At 45.3% G+C, this 19,116-nt stretch overlaps 1 protein-coding gene across 4 annotated transcripts in view; it reads right to left on the minus strand.

Moving 5' to 3' along the window:
- The window catches only part of ndst1b (N-deacetylase/N-sulfotransferase (heparan glucosaminyl) 1b), a 274,405-nt gene extending 255,638 nt beyond the window's left edge, over positions 1–18,767 (minus strand). For all 4 annotated transcript variants that reach the window (XM_060837417.1, XM_060837416.1, XM_060837418.1 and 1 more), the window contains exon 1: positions 18,670–18,767. The gene's annotated coding sequence lies outside the window, so the exon portion shown is untranslated. The remainder of the gene's footprint in view (positions 1–18,669) is intronic.
- Positions 18,768–19,116: the final 349 nt, after the last annotated feature.

Here is a 19,116-nt window from a genome sequence, read left to right on the forward strand (position 1 = left end):
TTGTACCTTTTTTAAAAAATTCATTCCAGAATAAGGGCATTTCTGGCGAAGCAGCATTTATTGCCCATTCCTAATTGTTCAGAGAGAAGCTAAGGGTCAACCACATTGCAGTTGCTCTGGAGACACATGTAGGCCAGACTAGGTAAGGATGGCAGATTCCTTCCCTAAAGGACATGAGTGAACCAGATGGGTTTTTCCCCCAACAATTAACTCATGGTCATCGTTAAACTCATAACTCCAGGTGTTCTTTTGCTTGAATTCAAATTCCACCATCAACAAGCCCCTCTACTCTCCACCCCCTAAACTCCCACTGCCGCCATGTAAATAGATGGGAGGAGGCGCATAATCATTGCATGATTGGTGGGATTTGAATATAGGTGCCTGGGACATTATTTGGGGGCTCTAATTCAGTGATAATACTGCTAGTCAGTTCCCTCCATTGGAATCCTGTGGCAAACCCAGGTCAGAACTGTTAGCATGAGAGCAAAAAGGTTTTTTGAAATGGCAAGCAACTGGAAGGCTGGGGTTATGCCTACAGACACAGCGGTGATGTTCTGCAAAGGGTTTACCCAGTTTGCGTCGGGTCTCACTAATTTCAACCAGACTGGAATGTTTGCAGCAAATGAATAAATATGTCCCTCTGAGACAGGCAAGAAGGGGTAAGATAAAGGAACCTTGGATGACAAGAGCGGTGGAGCTTCTCGTCAAAAGGAAGAAGGTAGCTTACATAAGGTGGAGGAAGCTAGGGTCAAGCTCAGCTCTAGAGGATTACAGGCAGGCGAGGAAGGAGCTCAAAAATGGTCTGAGGAGAGCCAGGAGGGGGCACGAGAAAGGCTTAGCAAAATGGATTATGGAGAACACAAAGACATTTTACACTTATGTGAGGAATAAGAGAATGGTCAAAGAAAGAGTAGGGCCGATCAGGGATAGCATAGGGAACTTGTGTGTGGGGTCTGAGGAGGTAGGGGAAGCCCTAAATGAGTTTTTTGCTTCTGTCTTTACGAAAGAAATGAACTTTGTAGTGAATGAAACCTTTGAAGAGCAGGTGTGCATGCTGGAATGGATAGAGATAGAGGAAGCTGATGTGCTGAAAATTAATTTGAACATTAAGATTGACAAGTCACCAGGCCCGGACCAGATCTGTCCTCGGCTGCTTTGGGAAACGAGAAATGCAATTGCTTCGCCACTTGCAAAGATCTTTGCATCCTCGCTCTCCACTGGAGTTGTACCTGAGGACTGGAGAGAGGCAAATGTAATTCCTCTCTTCAAGAAAGGAAATAGGGAAATCCCCAACAATTACAGACCAGTAAGTCTCACGTCTGTCATCTGCAAGGTGTTAGAAAGGATTCTGAGGGATAGGATTTATGACCATCTGGAAGAGCATGGCTTGATTAAATGCAGTCAACACGGCTTTGTGAGGGTCAGATCATGCCTCACAAACCTTATCGGGTTCTTTGAGGATGATACTAGAAAAGTTGATGAGGGTCGAGCTGTGGATGTGGTGTATGTGGACTTCAGCAAGGCATTTGAGAAGGTTCCCCATGGTAGGCTCATTCAGAAGGTCAGGAGGAATGGGATATAGGGGAACTTAGCTGTCTGGATACAGAATTGGCTGGCCAACAGAAAACAGCGAGTGGTAGTAGAAGGAAAATATTCTGCCTGGAAGTCATTGGTGAGTGGTGTTCCACAGGGCTCTGTCCTTGGGCCTCTACTGTTTGTAATTTTTATTAATGACTTGAATGAGGGGATTGAAGGATGGGTCAGCAAGTTTGCAGACGACACAAAGGTTGGAGGTGTCGTTAACAGTATAGAGGGCTGTTGTAGGCTGCAGCGGGACATTGACAGGATGCAGAGATGGGCTGAGAGGTGGCAGATGGAGTTCAACCTGGATAAATGCGAGGTGATGCATTTTGGAAGGTCAAATTTGAAAGCTGAGTACAGGATTAAGGATAGGATTCTTGGCAGTGTGGAGGAACAGAGGGATCTTGGGGTGCAGGTACATAGATTTCTTAAAATGGCCACCCAAGTGGACAGGGTTGTTAAGAAAGCATATGGTGTTTTGGCTTTCATTAACAGGGGGATTGAGTTTAAGAGCCATGAGATCTTGTTGCAGCTCTATAAAACTTTGGTTAGACCGCACTTGGAATACTGCATCCAGTTCTGGTCGCCCTATTATAGGAAAGATGTGGATGCTTTGGAGAGGGTTCAGAGGAGGTTTACCAGGATTTTGCCTGGACTGGAGGGCTTATCTTATGAAGAGAGGTTGACTGAGCTCGGACTTTTTTCATTGGAGAAAAGGAGGAGGAGAGGGGACCTAATTGAGGTATACAAGATAATGAGAGGCATAGCTAGAGTCGATAGCCAGAGACTATTTCCCAGGGCAGAAATGGCTAACACAAGGGGTCATAGTTTTAAGCTGGTTGGAGGAAAGTATAGAGGGGATGTCAGAGGCGAGTTCTTTACACAGAGAGTTGTGAGAGCATGGAATGCGTTGCCAGCAGCAGTTGTGGAAGCAAGGTCATTGGGGACATTTAAAAGACTACTGGACATGCATATGGTCAGAGAAATTTGAGGGTGCATACATGAGGATCAATGGTCAGCACAACATCGTGGGCTGAAGGGCCTGTTCTGTGCTGTACTGTTCTATGTTCTATGTTCTAACTATGATAGACTGGATTGAAAGAAGCGCAAATGAAATGCTGCTCCACCTGGAAGGTGTGTTTGGAACTTTGGAGGATGGAAGTGAATGGACAGGTGTTACATCCTCTGTGGATGGATGGGAAGGTGGTGCAAAGAAATGATGAAGCATTAAACGTGATGGAGGAGATGTTATTCAGCCTTTGCCTTACTGCAGTCCTACGCCGTATGGTGCACTTCTAGTGCCTCAGCAGTGACCTCAGCAAGTGGGAGCTGTTTTAAACAAACACTTCCTTTCAAAGGACATCAGGGCATCTCCATTGCTAAACAAGAAGGCATGATCACCCTCATACAAACTGGCAGGTCCTGTAACTCTTGTCACACTCTGATGGCCACCTTCCCAGGATAACGTGAATAGCACGACAGAAGGAACGTCGTAAATATCTGTTATTTCACTTTATTCAGGGTTTGTGTTTTTCAGGCTCCGTTGGATTTTATTGGCCATCTCTAATCATTTGAAGGGACACGGGGTAAGCTGTATTCTCAGGGGCCTGCAGGCCTCGGGACAAAGGGACATCAACAGTGCTGTTAGGGAGGGAATTCCAGGATTTTGACCCTGTGACACTGAAGGAACAGTGATACATTTCTAAATCAGAATGGTGAGTGGCTAAGAGGGCAATTTGGATGTAGTGATGTTCCCATGTATCTGCTGCTCTTGTCCTTCTAGATGGAAGTGGTCGAAGGCATTTTGAAGGCATTGTCTAAAGATTGACAACCGTTGAAAGAATTTACAAGCTATTGATTATACGTCACTGGAGGTTTCCATGGATTTATGCAGGATGTGTGACACAATACAGACGGTGCAATGATTATGATCCTTTGATGCTTCCTTCCATCTATTTACATGGCAGTAGTGAGGGGTTAGAGGGTGGGGTGGAGAGAGGGTTGCTGATTGTGGTGGTGCAGGGGTTCTGCTCCTCAGCTGGCAATTTACGGCACCAGGCAAATACTTTTGAGACATGGGTTCAAATCCTATCACAGCAGATGGTGAAATTTGAACTCAATAATAAAAAAGGAATTTGCAATAAAAAAACACAGTGGAACAGTGACCGTGTAACAGTTCTCATAAAATAGTCAACCATCTGATTCACAAATGTCCTTTAGGGAAGGAAATCTGCTGACCTTACCTGGTCTGGCCTACATGTGACTCCAGACCCAAAGCAATGTGGTTGATTCTTAACTGCCCTCTGAAATCACTTACTAAGTCCGTCAGTTCAAGAGTAGTTTGCCAATGATGCTTATGCCCTATGCAAGAATTTTCTTATAAATCATATTTTTGTATGTGTATATCATTTTTATAAAGAGGTATAAAATGCTTAAGGGATTTGAAAGGGCAGACAATGAATATTAGTTTCCCATAGTGGGAAATCCAGAATGTGGGGCCCAATCTCAGGATAAGGTATTTATCATTCAGGTCTGAGGTGGTGGGGTGGAGTTACTACACTTGAGGGATTGTTGAACCTTTAGAACTCTCTATCCATGAAGATTCTAGATGGCCCATCACTGAACACAGAGACAGAGAGCTTGTTTTGATCTCTCAGGGGACCCATCGGGTGCACATGAGCTCTCCGGGTGAGCAATTCCAGTCTTCCACCTTTTCTCTGTAACCTTGCACAGTTTTCCTTTTCAGATAGCAGATTAATTCTCTTTTGAAAGCTTCAATTGGACCTGCCTCCACCACACTCTCAGGAACAATCCTGTCCTTGAACGCTTACTCCACGAGAAAGTTATGGGATAATTTCCTGACAATTCCATCCCTTTGGAAGTGAACCCTAGTGTTGGGTTTGATTTCTTTTTTGCAGCCTTATTAACTTGTTTCACTTTTTTTTGTTATTTCAAATGGATTTTTAAAAAAGCCTTGCATTTATATCCCAGTCCACTTCAGGCTGTCACAAATTGCTGATGAAATACTTTTGCAGAATTGCACTGTCAGGAATGTAACATTGAATTTTTGCCGACCCTTCTACCAGCAATGAGCTAAGAAGCGATAATCTGTTTTAATGATATTGGTTGAACAATACAAATTGACCCGGGACAATGCCTATGCTCTTTATTTAAGTAGATTTCTTAGGCCTCATCTCTCCCCTGAAAGGCTGGCACCTTCAACAGCGCAGCACTCCCTCTGCTCAGGAGGGTTACCTTTAACTTTCACACTCGAGCCCTGGGCTTAGTCTTGAACACAATTACTGTTTCAAAGATGGTAGTGGAGTTTGGCAGTGTCTACTTCACTTAATTCCTGGAATATGTGACCTCCTGATTTTTCAGACAGAAGTGGAAGTCTATGTTGAAATGTAGTTGTTAAATGGCATGTCAATTCTGCAAGTTTATTAACATCTTGTAAATTACCGAAGCCCCCTTCGGTGTTGAATCTTGCACACGTCCTGGAGGAAGGAATACACTGCGCCAAAAACAAAATAGCCTTGTTGCAAATCTTGAGGTAGCAATTTGAATATGAGGGATTGGTTAGGCTGGATGGCTAGTTAGTAACACCAACAGCGGCGGTTCGATTCCTGCACCAGCTGAGGTTGCCATGAAGGACTCTCGTTTGCAACCTCTCCCCTCACATGAGGTGTGGTGACCTTCAGATTAAACCAGGGCCAGTTGTTTCTCTCTAGAGAGAGGGCAGGACTATGGGACGACTACAATGTCTGAATTAATTAGTAGGGAAACACAACAAAAAATATATGTACAGTTGTGTCCCATAATCAGCAGTAAGAAAAATGACCAGATCATTTATTGGTTGGCACTGCCTGTAGAATAAATGTTGGCTCTGAAATCCAACCTTGAGGCACAAAGGTTAAGCAAGAGCATGATGCCAAAAGATTTTGCTATCAAAATGTCTGAGCTTCTGGGAAGGATCAACATAACAATTTCCTCTGCACTAATAAGGGAGAAATACAAAGCAATCAGAATCATTCAATAAAAAAAACAGAAAAACTGCAGAAGCTGTAAATCAGAAACTGAAACAGAAATTGCTGGAAAAACTCAGCAAGTCTGGCAGCATCTGTGGAGAGAAATCAGAGCTAACCTTTCGGGTCCAGTGACCCTTCCTCAGAACCAGTTATGAGGAAGGGACACTCAAGTTGAAACATTAACTCTGCTTTCTCTTCACAGATGCTGCCAGACCTGTTGAGCTTTTCCAGCAATTTCTGTTTTTGATTCAGAAGTATTCAATGGTCACTGTTATATATTTAACTTGGCTCAGGGCAATGTAGAGTTGTCACTAAGTTTCAAAATGTTTATTCACGAGTCTTCTAAAACACCCCAGAGATCACAAAATGTCTGCTCCACGTTCTTGTGTTACCTTCTGTCTATTTTGCTCTGAGTCAACACCCCAGTTTAAATTAGTTAAGCATGGGGAACACAGATCAGTTACCAGATTTTCATAATTAAAACACAAAGCCTGGAATATAACAGTCACCTCTAGACTGGTCAAACTAAAGTACAGCAATTTGGACAACATCTGGTTATAGGAAGTGATCTACAATACACACACCCACACACAGACACAGACACACAGACACACGGACACACAGACACACAGACACACGGACACGGACACACACACACACACATTCAGTACAATTTCAAAATGGGAACAGAAAGTGTCAGAGAGACTCAGTGGGTCTTGCAGAAACTGTGGAGGGAGAAACTGATTTAACATTTTGAGTTCAATTTGACTTTGCTTCCAACTTAACATTTGAAACATGAAGTGCCAAATTCTGAACCAACATTGTCTCTGTTTTCTATGTGAGTCCCAGCAAAGGTGACCAAACATAAGATTTGACGTATTTAACTTCAATGTTTCTGTCAAGTAGTAAATTTTAAATGATTTCATATGCCTTTCAGCTTTTCATATAAATTGTTAATATTGACAAAACAAGATGTAATCCTCACAGAATATGTATTGTGATAATCAGTCACACATAGCTTTCTCGAAGCTGAAAGTGGGAGATTTGGGTTAACGATATTATGCGTGGCATTTCATTGCTTCAAGGAGGGTGGAGGCTCTGGATACTGGATAAAACACTGCATTTTGAAAATAGAAATGTGTCAGTAAGTCAGCAATCAACACCAGAACTGATTCGGCTATTTGTTCAATATTCTCTCCGATGTCACTGGTAAGATCAACAGCTATTATCCAACCCTAACTGCCCTTGAACTGATTATCTGTCCAATTAGGGGCTGGGTTGGAGGGCAGTTAAGAATCATGGAATCCCTAAAGTGTGGAGGCAGGCCATTTGGCCCATCAAGTCCACACTGACTCTCCGAAGAGCATTCCACCCAGACCCACTCCATCCCTGTAACCCTGCATTTCCCATGGCTAGTTCACCTACACATCCCTGGACACTATTAGTAATTTAGCACCGCCATTCCACCTAATCTGCACATTTTTGGACTGCTGTGGGTTTGGAGTCACATGTAGGCCAGACCAGGTAAGAACGGCAGATTTCCTTCCCTAAAAGGCCTAGGTCGGCTTTTTTTAAAAAAAAGACAATTGGGAATAGTGTCCTGGGTGCCATTACACTTGCTTTTAATTCCAGATTTTAAAAAATTCACCATCTTCCATGAAGTCGTTTGAGGGATACATTTTGACCAGGATGCTGGGGAGAACAGGGCTGTGCTTTGGAAAGTGTCAAATAATGTTTTACAAACACCTGAGAGGCCATCACAAGCTCAGTTTAATGTCTCATTGAAGGTAACAGCTCCTGCAGTGCAGAGCTCCATCAGCCTCCTGTTGGGAGTGTCAGCCTCACACCGTGCACTGAAGGCAGTCGATGGGGTTTGATCAAACCTACAGCAATCCGACTTAGCAAGGAATCTGCAATCATTCAGGCTTGAAGAAAAAGGCACAGTTTTCAGGTAAACAAAAATTCTTCCTTCTGTTTTCAACAAGATGCTACCCTGAGCCAATTAAGAACAAACTATAGTGGTCGACTAGACAACAATGTGTCTGTTATTCAAGGGTCACAGACTCATGCAGATCCCTCAGACCAACTCAGCCATGCTGACCAGTATTTTCAAACGAGCCCCATTTACAGTCATAGAGTCATAGAGATGTACAGCATGGAAACAGACCCTTCGGTCCAACCTGTCCATGCTGACCAGATATCCCAACCCAATCTAGTCCCACCTGCCAGCACCTGACCCATATCCCTCCAAACCCTTCCTATTCATATACGCATCCAAATGCCTCTTAAATGTTGCAATTGTACCAGCCTCCACCACATCCTCTAGCAGCTCATTCCATACACGTACCACCCTCTGCTTGAAAACGTTACCCCTTAGGTCTCTTTTATATCTTTCCCCTCTCACCCTAAACCTATGCCCTCTAGTTCTGGACTCCTCGACCCCAGGGAAAAGACTTTGCCTAGTTATCCTATCTATGCCCCTCATAATTTTGTAAACCTCTATAAGGTCACCCCTCAGCCTCCAACGCTCCAGGGTAAACAGCCCTAGCCTGTTCAGCCTCTCCCTGTAGCTCAAATCCTCCAACCCTGGCAACATCCTTGTAAATCTTTTCTGAACCCTTTCAGGTTTCACCAACATCTTTCCAATAGGAAGGAGACCAGAATTGCACGCAATATTCCAACAGTGGCCACAACATGACCTCCCAACTCCTGTACTCAATACTCTGACCAATAAAGGAAAGCATACCAAATGCCTTCTTCACTATCCTATCTACCTGCAACTCCACTTTCAAGGAGTTATGAATCTGCACTCAAAGGTCTCTTTGTTCAGCAACACTCCCCAGGACCTTACCATTAAGTGGATAAGTCCTACTAAGATTTGCTTTCCCAAAATGCAGCACCTCGCATTTATCTGAATTAAACTCCATCTGCCATTTCTCAGCCCATTGGCCCATCTGGTCAAGATCCTGTTGTAATCTGAGGTAACCCTCTTTGCTGTCCACTACACCTCCAATTTTGGTGTCATCGGCAAACTAACTAACTGTACCTCTTATGCTCGCATCCAAATCATTTATGTAAATGACAAAAAATAGAGGGCCCAGCACCAATCCTTGTGGCACTCCACTGGTCACAGGCCTCCAGTCTGAAAAACAACCCTCCACCACCACCCTCTGTCTTCTACCTTTGAGTCAGTTCTGTATCCAAATGGCTAGTTCTCCCTGTATTCCATGAGATTTAACCTTGCTAATCAGACTCCCATAGGAACCTTGTTGAACGCCTTACTGAAGTCCATATACATCTCATCTACTACTCTGCCCTCATTTGCCTGCATTTGGCCCATCTCCTTCTAAACCTTTCCTACTCATGTACTTGTCCAAATGTCTTTTAAAAGTTGCAACTGAACTTGCATCTAGCACTTTCTCTCGCAGTTTATTCCATATGCAAACCACTCTCTGTGTGAAAAGGTTGCTCCCCTCACACCTTAAACCCATGCCCTATAGTTTTAGACTCTGCTACTCCAGGGAAAAGACCTTTTTTAATCACTTTCTCCATGGCCCTCATGATTTTTTTAAATGTCTATAAGGTCACTCCTCAACCTCTCATACTTCAGTGAAACATTTTCCAGCCAATTCAGCATCTCGTTACAACTCAAACCCTCCAGAGCTGGCAATATCCTGGTAATTCTTTTGAAATCCTTTCCAATTTAATAATCCAATAGCAGAACGATCAGAACTGTACACCGTTCTCCAAAAGTGGCCTCACCAATGTCCCGGACAGCCACAACATGATGTCCTAATTCCTATGCTGAATGGACGGAGCAACGAAGGCAAGCATGCAAAACGCCTTCCTTACCAACCTGTCTACCTGCAACACAACTTTCAAAGACCTTTGTCCCTGAACCACTAGGTGTCGTTTTGGAACAAACAGAGTGCTGGAGAATCTCAGTAGTTCTGGCAATATTTGTGGGCAGAAAACAGAATTAATGTTTCGAGACCGGTGTCCCTTCCTCAGAACAAGAACAAAGAAGACAATGGTGTCTGTGTGTGTGTGTCTGTGTGTGTGTGTCTGTGTGTGTGTGTCTGTGTGTGTGTGTGTCTGTGTCTGTGTGTGAGTGAGAGTGAGTGAGTGTGTGTGAGAGAGAGTGTGAATGTGTGTGTGTGAGAGACTGTGTGTGAGAGTGTGAATGAGAGTGTGAATGTGTGTGAGACAGAGAGTGTGAAAGTGTGTGAGAGTGAGAGTGTGCGAGAGAGTGTGAGTGTGCGAGATTGTGAGTGTGCAAGAGTGTGAGTATGCGAGAGTGTGAGTGAGAGAGTGTGAATGTGTGTGTGAGAGTGTATGAATGTGTGTGTGAGAGAGAGTGTGAATGTGTGAGAGAGAGTGTGTGTGTGAGAGAGAGGGAGTCTGTGTGAGAGAGAGGGAGTGTGTGTGAGAGTGTGAATTAGAGTGTGAATGTGTGTGTGAGAAAGAGTGTGTGAGAGAGAGTGTGTGTGTGAGAGAGTGTGTCTGAGAGAGTGTGTGCGAGAGAGTATGAGTGAGAGTGTGAATGTGTGCGAGTGAGAGAGTGTGTGGGAGAGAGTGTGTGTGTGCGAGAGAGTGTGAGTGTGTACGAGAGAGAGAGTGTGAGTGTGAGAGAGAGAGTGTGAGTGTAAGAGGGAGAGAGTGCAAGAGTGTGCAAGAGTGTATGAGAGTGTGAGGAGGACAGTGTAATGGAGAAGAGATTTTAAGAAAAATTGAGAAAAGACACAACTCATACCGGACTGGAATATTAACTCTGTTTCTTCTCTGTGGATGCGGCAGGGCAGCTCAGTGATTAGCACTGCTGCCTCACAGCACCAGGGTTCTGGGTTCGATTCCACCTTCAGGCAAATGTCACTGAGAAGTTTGCACATTCTCCCTGTTTCAGCATGGATTTCCTCCAGGTGCTCCAGTTTCCTCCCACAATCCAAAGATGTGCAGGTTAATTGGATTGGTCATGCTAAATTGCCCACAGTGTCCAGGGATGTGAAGGCTAGGTGAATTAGCCATGGGAAATGCAGGGTGACCAGGACAGGGTGGAGAAGGGAGTTGCTCTTTTGTGGGTTAGTGTGGACTCAATGGGCTGAATGGCCTGCTCCCACACTGCAGGGATTCTATGATGCTGTCAGGGGTGCTGAGCTCCTTCTGTATTTGTTTCAGTATGCACGGTATTCTGTCTTCACTGAGATGTTTGGACTATGACAAAAGTAAGATGCTATATAAATGAAACTACTGTTACAAGGTGCCATGGTGAAAAGTGCCTCACACACCAACACACTGCTTGGGCATCCACAACAAATGGTTTAATTTAGAGGTAAGTTTTAAATCTGGTACTCTGCTACTCCCAAACATTCCCATTCAGATACAGTTCTAATTTGGAAAGTTCAATCAACTGCACTGCTGCTAGACTTTCACAATTTGCTTGTTTGTAGTGTGAATATTGGAAATACTGACTGTCGAATCTAGCGATAGGGGAAACTTGAAGATTTTTAGACCAAAATAAATTGCAATATCAAGATAATGTACAGGGGGTCCCGGATTTATGAATATTCAACTTACGAATGCCTATATCTACAAGCGCAATTCCATATGTTAAAGATCTGACATTCAAACTGCACCATGTTCATTAGATTACTTACAGCGTGGAAACAGGCCCTTCAGCCCAACAAGTCCACACCGACCCGCAATCCACTATTCCCCTACATTTACCCCTTTACCTAACACTGCGGGCAATTTAGCATGGCAATTCATCTGACCTGCACATCTTTGGACTGTGGGAGGAAACCAGAGCACCCGGAGGAAACCCACGCAGACACAGGGAGAATGACTGTGTAGAGTTTGCACAGTCGCCTGAGTCGGGAATTGAACCCGGGTCTCTGGCGCTGTGAGGTAGCAGTGCTAACCACTGTGCCACTGTGCCGCCCACTAACTTGCTTACAAATCAACTTGCAAACAGTCTTGGGAATGGAACTCAGGCACTGCCTATAGTTATGGCACAGTGACTCAGTGGTTAGTACGGCTGCCTCACAGCATCAAAGACCTGGGTTCGATTCCACCCTCGGGTAACTGTCTGTGTGGGTTTCCTCCAGGTGCTCCGGTTTCCTCCCACAGTCCAAAGATGTGCAGGGTAGAGCGCATTGGCAGTGGAATATGCAGGGACGGGGTGAGTCTGGGTGGGGTTCTCTTTGCGGGGTCAACATGTACTTGATGGGCTGAATGGCCTGCCCCTGCACTGAAGGGATTCAATGATTCTAAAATCATGTTAGAATAACAGGACTGCCTAACACTCTCATGTGACTCTAGCCTCATTGATTGGGACTGGTTTGTAGAGAAAGGAAAGGGGATGCTATTTGGGAGTTTTTGGAGGAGGTTCTGTGAGCATTATCCAGGAATGGTACCTCTGCCTGCAGCCAAGTTTTGCTCATCCCTATCACTTTCCCTTGAACCCCATCACCTACAAATGCTGTGTGCAGACCATTTGGTTCGTGGACAAAAAGCACTGATTTTGAATCTAGTGATGTCAGTAATCTTTGAGATTTGATCAGTGCAAAACACAACAGAGCCAATCGAAAATCCACAAATCGAAATGACAGCATTAAAATGGAAGCGCAGAGAGAACTTTGCAATGAAGCGCTACTGTAGCAAGACACTGTCACCCTTTTCCCAAAGGGCACACTCAATTTCTACTCCATTCCAGGTTTAGGGTCAGTCTCTGTTCAAAATCTGATTATTTAAAATTGTGCACGCAGACAGGGCTATCACTCAGGCAAAAGTGAGGACTGTTGAAAATGTGTTGCTGGTTAAAGCACAGCAGGTTAGGCAGCATCCAAGGAACCCTTGGATGCTGCCTAACCTGCTGTGCTTTAACCAGCAACACATTTTCAACTGTGATCTCCAGCATCTGCAGACCTCACTTTTTACTCAAAAGTGAGGACTGCAGATGCTGGAAATCAGAGTCTAGATTAGTGTGGTGCTGGAAAAGCACAGCCAGTCAGGCAGCATCCGAGGAGCGGGAAAATCGACGTTTCAGGCAAAAGGATTTCCCTGCTCCTCAGATGCTGCCTGACTGGCTGTGCTTTTCCAGCACCACTCTAATCCAGACCTATCACCCACCCATCTCCGGATGTCCCACTTCCTAAATATCCCACTTATTGCTTCCTCACCACTATTCACAAACAGCTTTTAAAACCCATTGCTCCAGCCTCGTTAAACCAGCAGGTCTTCCTGCCTTCAATCTGTTTTTGTTCACTTGCCCCGTGCTTTCACAGCATCAATTTCAGGGTTTCTTGAACTCAGTCACCTCTTTACTGTCAATGGTTCTGAGGAGGGGTCACTGGACCCGAAACCTTACTTTGTCTCTGCAGGTGCTACCAGACCTGCTGAGCTTTTCCAGCAACTTCTGTTTTCGTTTCTTTTCCATAAGAAATAGGAACAGGAGTAGGCCATTCAGCCCCTCGAGTCAGCTGTGCTATTCCATAGGATCGTGGCTGAACTGATCAACATTCCTCACGTCCATTTTCCTGCCACTTTTCCCTTTAATTTCCCAACGGATCAATTTCACCAGGGGTACCATCACCCTCTGTTCTACAAACCTGTCCCAATTTGTGTAGCTGCAGTCACAAAAGGACATTAAATGGATTGAACTATAATCAGTGTTGACAGTACATTAGAAGTATTGCCCAAGCAACAGATGGGGAGGGGAGCTCTCCATTTCCTATTCCAAACATCCCCCATCCAGCACCATCTATAGAATCCCCCCAGTATGGAAACAAGTCATTCGGCCCAATAAGTTCACAGCAACCCTCCAAACAGCATCCTACTCAGACCCATCCCCTAACCTATCCCTGTAACCCTATGTTTCCCATGGCTAATGCACTTAGCCTACACATCCCTGACCTCTATGGGTAATTTCCCATGGCCAATCCACCTAACCTGTACACCTTTGGATTGTGGGGGGGCAAACTGAGACACCCGGAGGAAACCCACACAGACACAGGGAAAATGTGCAAACTCCAAACAGACAGTCGCCCGAGGCTGTTATCGAACCCGGGTCTCTGGCGCTGTGAGGCAGCAGTGCTAACCACTGAGCCACCGTGCCACCCCACATTCTCCACCTCCTGGAAAGAGTGTGTTTAGGTCAGTTGGCTGGATGTTCTTTCGTGATGTAGAGGGTGGGTTTAATTCCCACAGCAGCTGAGGTTGCCATGAAGGACTCTGTAAATCTCTTACCCCATCACCTGAGGCATGGTGACCATCACCAGCTCACACACACACACACACACACACACACACACACACACACACACACACACACACACACACACACACACACCAGTGGCAGTGTGGAGACTTTATCTTGACCTGCTCCTGAACTGGGGCTGTGAGTCTCCTGTCACTACCTCCCAGTGAAAGATGTTCCTCTGGAAAACTGTACATCTGAGCTATGCCTACCTTTACGATAAACACATCAACAGAAACATGAATTAGATTGCTCAGCCCTTTGCTCTTTCTCTGCCATTCTGTAAAATCATGGCTGACCTGATTTTGACTTCAACTCCGCATTCTTACCTGTCCCTAATACCCTCTCCCCAACTTCTTTATCCTGAATCTATCCCTGCTTTAAAAACATTCTGCTTCCACAGCTACTGTTGAAAGGTTGTAAAAAATCACACCCCTCAGAGGAAAGCAATTTCTCCGTCTCTCTCTGTGAGAAACCCATTATTTTCAAACTGTGACCTCTGGGTCTACATTCACTCTTAAGAATCATTCTTTCGACATCCATCTGGCCTAGAGGGAAAAAAAAGGGCAGCATGGTGTCTCAGTGGTTAGCGCTGCTGCCTCACAGCAGCTGGGACCCAGGTTCGGTTCCACCCTCAGGTAACTGTCTGTGTAGAGTTTGCACATTCTCCCCATGTCTGTGTGGGTTTCTTCCAGGTCTCCGGTTTCCTCCTACAGTCAAATAATGTGCAGGTTAGGGTGGATTGGCCATGCTTAACTGCCCATAGTGTCCAGGGACATTCAGGCTAGGTGGAATAGTCATGGGAAATGCAGGGTTGCAGAGATTGGGTGGAATGCTGTTGCGATGGTCAGTGTGTACTTGATGGGCCAAATAGCCTGCCTCCACACTGTAAGGATTCCAAGATTCCAAAACCCCCTCAGGGTCTTTCATGTTTCAATCACCTCTTCCTTTCTACATTGCAGTAGGTACAAGCCTAAGCTGGTCAGCGTTACCTCAGAACACCAGCCACAGGTTACCAGGTACTAGGCCAGTGCAAAACAGAAAGTGCTGGAGAAAGCAGCTTCTGTGGGGAGAGAAACCGAGCTAGTTCCTCAAGTCTCTTATGACAATCTGCAAACCGTGTGCAATGGAAAGAAACCAAAACTGCATAGAGTATTTAAGATGTGGCCTCACCAAAATCCTTGTTCCTTTCCAACTCAGAATGCCTTTCTTCTCTCACTTCATTTGCTGAAACATTGATGACAGTATAGGTGCTCGCTCCCTAATCTGAGGAAGTTCACGCACTTTGTTTCTGTTCATGAGCCTTCTCTTATCTTCACACGGTCCCCTCTTACCTCCAATGCTGCCTTCCCTTCCTTAAGGCAATAGGTCTATTAAATGTATCCATCCAAGGACTCCCACAGCTCCTTTCACTACACCTCCTCTCAGTATTTCCTTACTCTTTTTGTCCTCATCCTCCACCCAATCAACCTCCACATTCAACAGACCACCCTCTACTATGTCTGCCTTGGATTTCACCACCAAACCTACCTTCCCATCTCCTGCCTTCTCACCATTTCCAAAGAGACAGTTCCCTCCACAACATCCTCTTCCACTCCTCAATTTTCCACCATAGCCCCTTAGTTTCCTTTCTTTCACTCATGGGACGTAGACACCACTGGCTGGGCCAACACTTACTACCCATGCCTAGTTGTCCCTTGAGAAGATGGCAGCGAGATGCCTTCTTGAACTGGTACAGTCCATGTCCCGTAGGTAAAAACAAATTCTGCAGATGCTGGAAACCAGATTCTGGATTAGTGTTGCTGGAAAAGCACAGCAGTTCAGGCAGCATCCGAGGAGCAGTAAAATCGACTGTTCAGGCAAAAGCCCTTCATCAGGAATACCTGTATTCCTGATGAAGGGCTTTTGCCCAAGACGTCGATTTCACTGCTCCTCGGATGCTGCCTGAACTGCTGTGCTTTTCCATGTCCTGTAGGTAGACCAGTAAGAAGGCAATTTCAGGATGAAGAGCTTATGGTCGAAACGCCGACTCTCCTGCTTCCCGGATGCTACCTGATCGGCCGTGCTTTTCCAGCACCACACTTTCTGACACTGAAGCAATTTCAGGATTTTGACCCACCGATAGTGAAGGAATGGTGTTATATTTCCAAGTAAGGATGGTGAGTGGTTTGGAGGGGAACTTGTAGGTGGTGTTTTTCCCAAGTATCTGCTGCCCTTGTCCTTCTAGGTAGAAGTAGTCATGAATTTGTAAGGTGTTGACTAGGAACTTTGGTGAATTTCTGCAGTGCATCTTCTAGATAGCTCATCTTCTGCTACTGAGCATCAGTGGTGGAGGAAGTGGATGCTTGTGGATATTAGGCCAGTCAACTGGGCTGCTTTGTCCTGGATGGTTTCAAGCTTCTTGATTGATGCTGGACCTACACCCATCCAGGCATGGGAGAGGGGGGAGTAGTCTCTTACTCTCCTGACTTGCTCTTACAAATGATGGACAGGCTTTCGAGGAGTCAGGAGATGAGTTCCTTGTCTGATTATTCCTAGCATCTGACCTGGTCTTGGAGGGACTGTGTTTATTTGGTGAGCCCAATTGATGTTTTGCTCAATGGTTACCCCAGATTATGCTAGGAAGGGATTCAGTGATGGTAATGTCATTGAACATTAAAAGCACAAGTAGTTAGATTCTCTCATGTTAGGGATGGTCATTGTCTGGAATTTGTGTTGTGGCGTGAATGTTGCTTGCCACTTGTCAGCCCGAAACTGGATACTGTCCAGCTTGCTTTTGTACATGGACTGCTTCAGTATCTGTGGAGTTGCAAATGATATTGAGCATTGTGCAATCATTGGCAAACATCCTCACTTCTGACCTTATGATGAAGGAAAGGTCATTGATGAAGCAGCTGAGCCTAGGACACTATACTGAGGAACTCCTGCAGAGACATCCTGGAGCTGAGATGACTGACCTCCAACAACCGCAACCACCTTCCTAAAGTGTCAGGTATGACTCCAATGAGCAGAGAGTTTGCCCCCGATACCCATTGATTCCAGTTTTGCTGGGGCACCGTCAGTCATATGCAGCTTTAATGTCAAGGTTCACCTCACCTCGAGAATTCAGCTCTTTCATCCATGTCTGAACCAAGGCTATAATACGATGAGGAACTGAATGGTCCTGGCAGAACCCAGAGCAGGTTACTGTTGATTAAGTGCCACCTGATAACACTGCCAATGATTCTTTCAATCCCTTTGCTAATGATCAACTGATGGAACTTGATTGTTCCTGCTTTTTGTGGAGTGGGCATACAGTTACATCACTGTCATTTCCTGCTGCAACTTCCAGTGAAGACACACAAGATGCAACACCTGATCTTTTACCTTCTCCTTCCCCATTGGCCATCACCCCAAACATTGTTTCCAAGTGAGATAGTGATTTACTTGTACTTACAATTGAATATATCAGATCCACTGCTCATGACGTGAGTCTCACTACACAGACTGGGTGAGCATCTTGTCCAGTCCACTCCTGTCACTTTGAGCTCCTATATGCCTGTATTTTTTTTAAAAAGAACCCTTCTCGCTGATTCCACTCTAACGTCTCCATCCTCAGCCCTAATGCACTACCCCATTCAGCTCAAGGTTATCTTGAGGAGCAGCACCTCACCTTCCAATTGGGAAGACCAGACACAACACTAATTTCAGATCATGACCATTACACCCTTTCCTTTAGAGAGCAGCTATTTCTAATGATTCTTTATGCCCCACTTACACCTCAAATCATAGAATCCCTACAATGTGGAAGCAGGCCATTCAGTCCATCGAGTCCAAACTGACCCTCCAAAGAGCATCCCACTCACCCCTCTACATCATCCCTGTCACCCTCCATTTCCCAGGACCAGCTCACCTGCACATCCCTGGACACTGTGGGCAATTTTGCACAGCCAATTAATGTAAGCCAGACATCTCTGGACTGTTGGAGGAAACCCATGCAGATTATAGGGAGGATGTGCAAACTCCACATAGACAGTTGGAGGGCTAGAATTGAACCTGGGTCCCTGGTAATGTGAGGCAGTAGTGCTAACCACTGAGCCACCTCCTGTAGCCCTATACCCCAGTGAGGGAATGCTATATCCTATTGCCTTGCAACATCATTTCATTTATCTTCCACACACCTTCCCTTATGTTTTCCCCACTCTTCCCTGCCCCCATTTGTTGAAACCCCATTACATCTCTAAATTGCCCAGATTCTGACAAAGTCTTTGGTACGAAGCACTGACTGACTCCCCCTTCACAGTTGCTGCTTTCAGCATTTTCCAGTTTTATTTCAGATCTGCAGCATTTTCCTGTTGTATTTCGTCTTACGAACAGGTAGTTGGTCAGGTGAAGTGGGGGAGGGCTGGATGTGATTTGAGTTGCTCTAATTCAATCAATATTTCAACAGGACAGCTCCAGCTAATCAATGAATCTCACCGGTGCTCTGAAAGGCTGGTTGTTTTTTTTTGTGATCCCCTGCTTTCAAAGCCGGGCGAGTTAACTGTGCTGAAGCTTATCTGTTTTGAATCTAACTGGTTGCTGATTGCAACACTCCGCAGCGTTTAAAGCTCACTCCTCTTCCCTTTCACCTCCCATCACCTCACTCGGAATTTCCATCTCTTTCTCTGTCCCTGATTGTTCTCCGTTTTCTGCTCAACAACACGAATCGTCCTTTTCTTTCAGTAAAGATGCTCCCAGATTGCTCAGGCCTTCAGACTATACACATAGACACTACAGACTTGGTCATTCATCACAAAGATTCAATGAATGAAGGCAGTTACTCACCCCCACCCAGGACACACAGCTAATCCTTGCTGCACCTTTCTCCACTCTGCGCGTTCCTTTAACCTCGACTGCTTCCCGTTCGGTTCTTTCCTTCTTTCTGCTCTCTCGCAAACTCTGAGGGGAAAACGCGAGAAGAGCCTCGCTATCTGCACAAAGGAGAAAAGGCAGGCAGTTAAAGCACAACACTCACTAGAGGGCATCTTGCAGACATCACAGAGGCTTCAAGCTTAACTCTTTCCTCGCCGATTGCAATCAAATTCATAGAGTCAACTTACAATTACAATTGCAACATTTAAGAGGCATTTGGATGGGTATATGAATAGGAAGAGTTTGGAAGGACATGGGTCGGGTGCTGGCTGGTGGGACTAGATTGGGTTGGGATATCTGGTCGGCATGGACGGGTCTGTTTCCATGCTGTACATCACTATGATTCGAGTCCAACCCAAT

This window comes from Hemiscyllium ocellatum, chromosome 16 (assembly GCF_020745735.1).
Source record: "Hemiscyllium ocellatum isolate sHemOce1 chromosome 16, sHemOce1.pat.X.cur, whole genome shotgun sequence".
Taxonomy (NCBI): Eukaryota; Metazoa; Chordata; class Chondrichthyes; order Orectolobiformes; family Hemiscylliidae; genus Hemiscyllium; species Hemiscyllium ocellatum.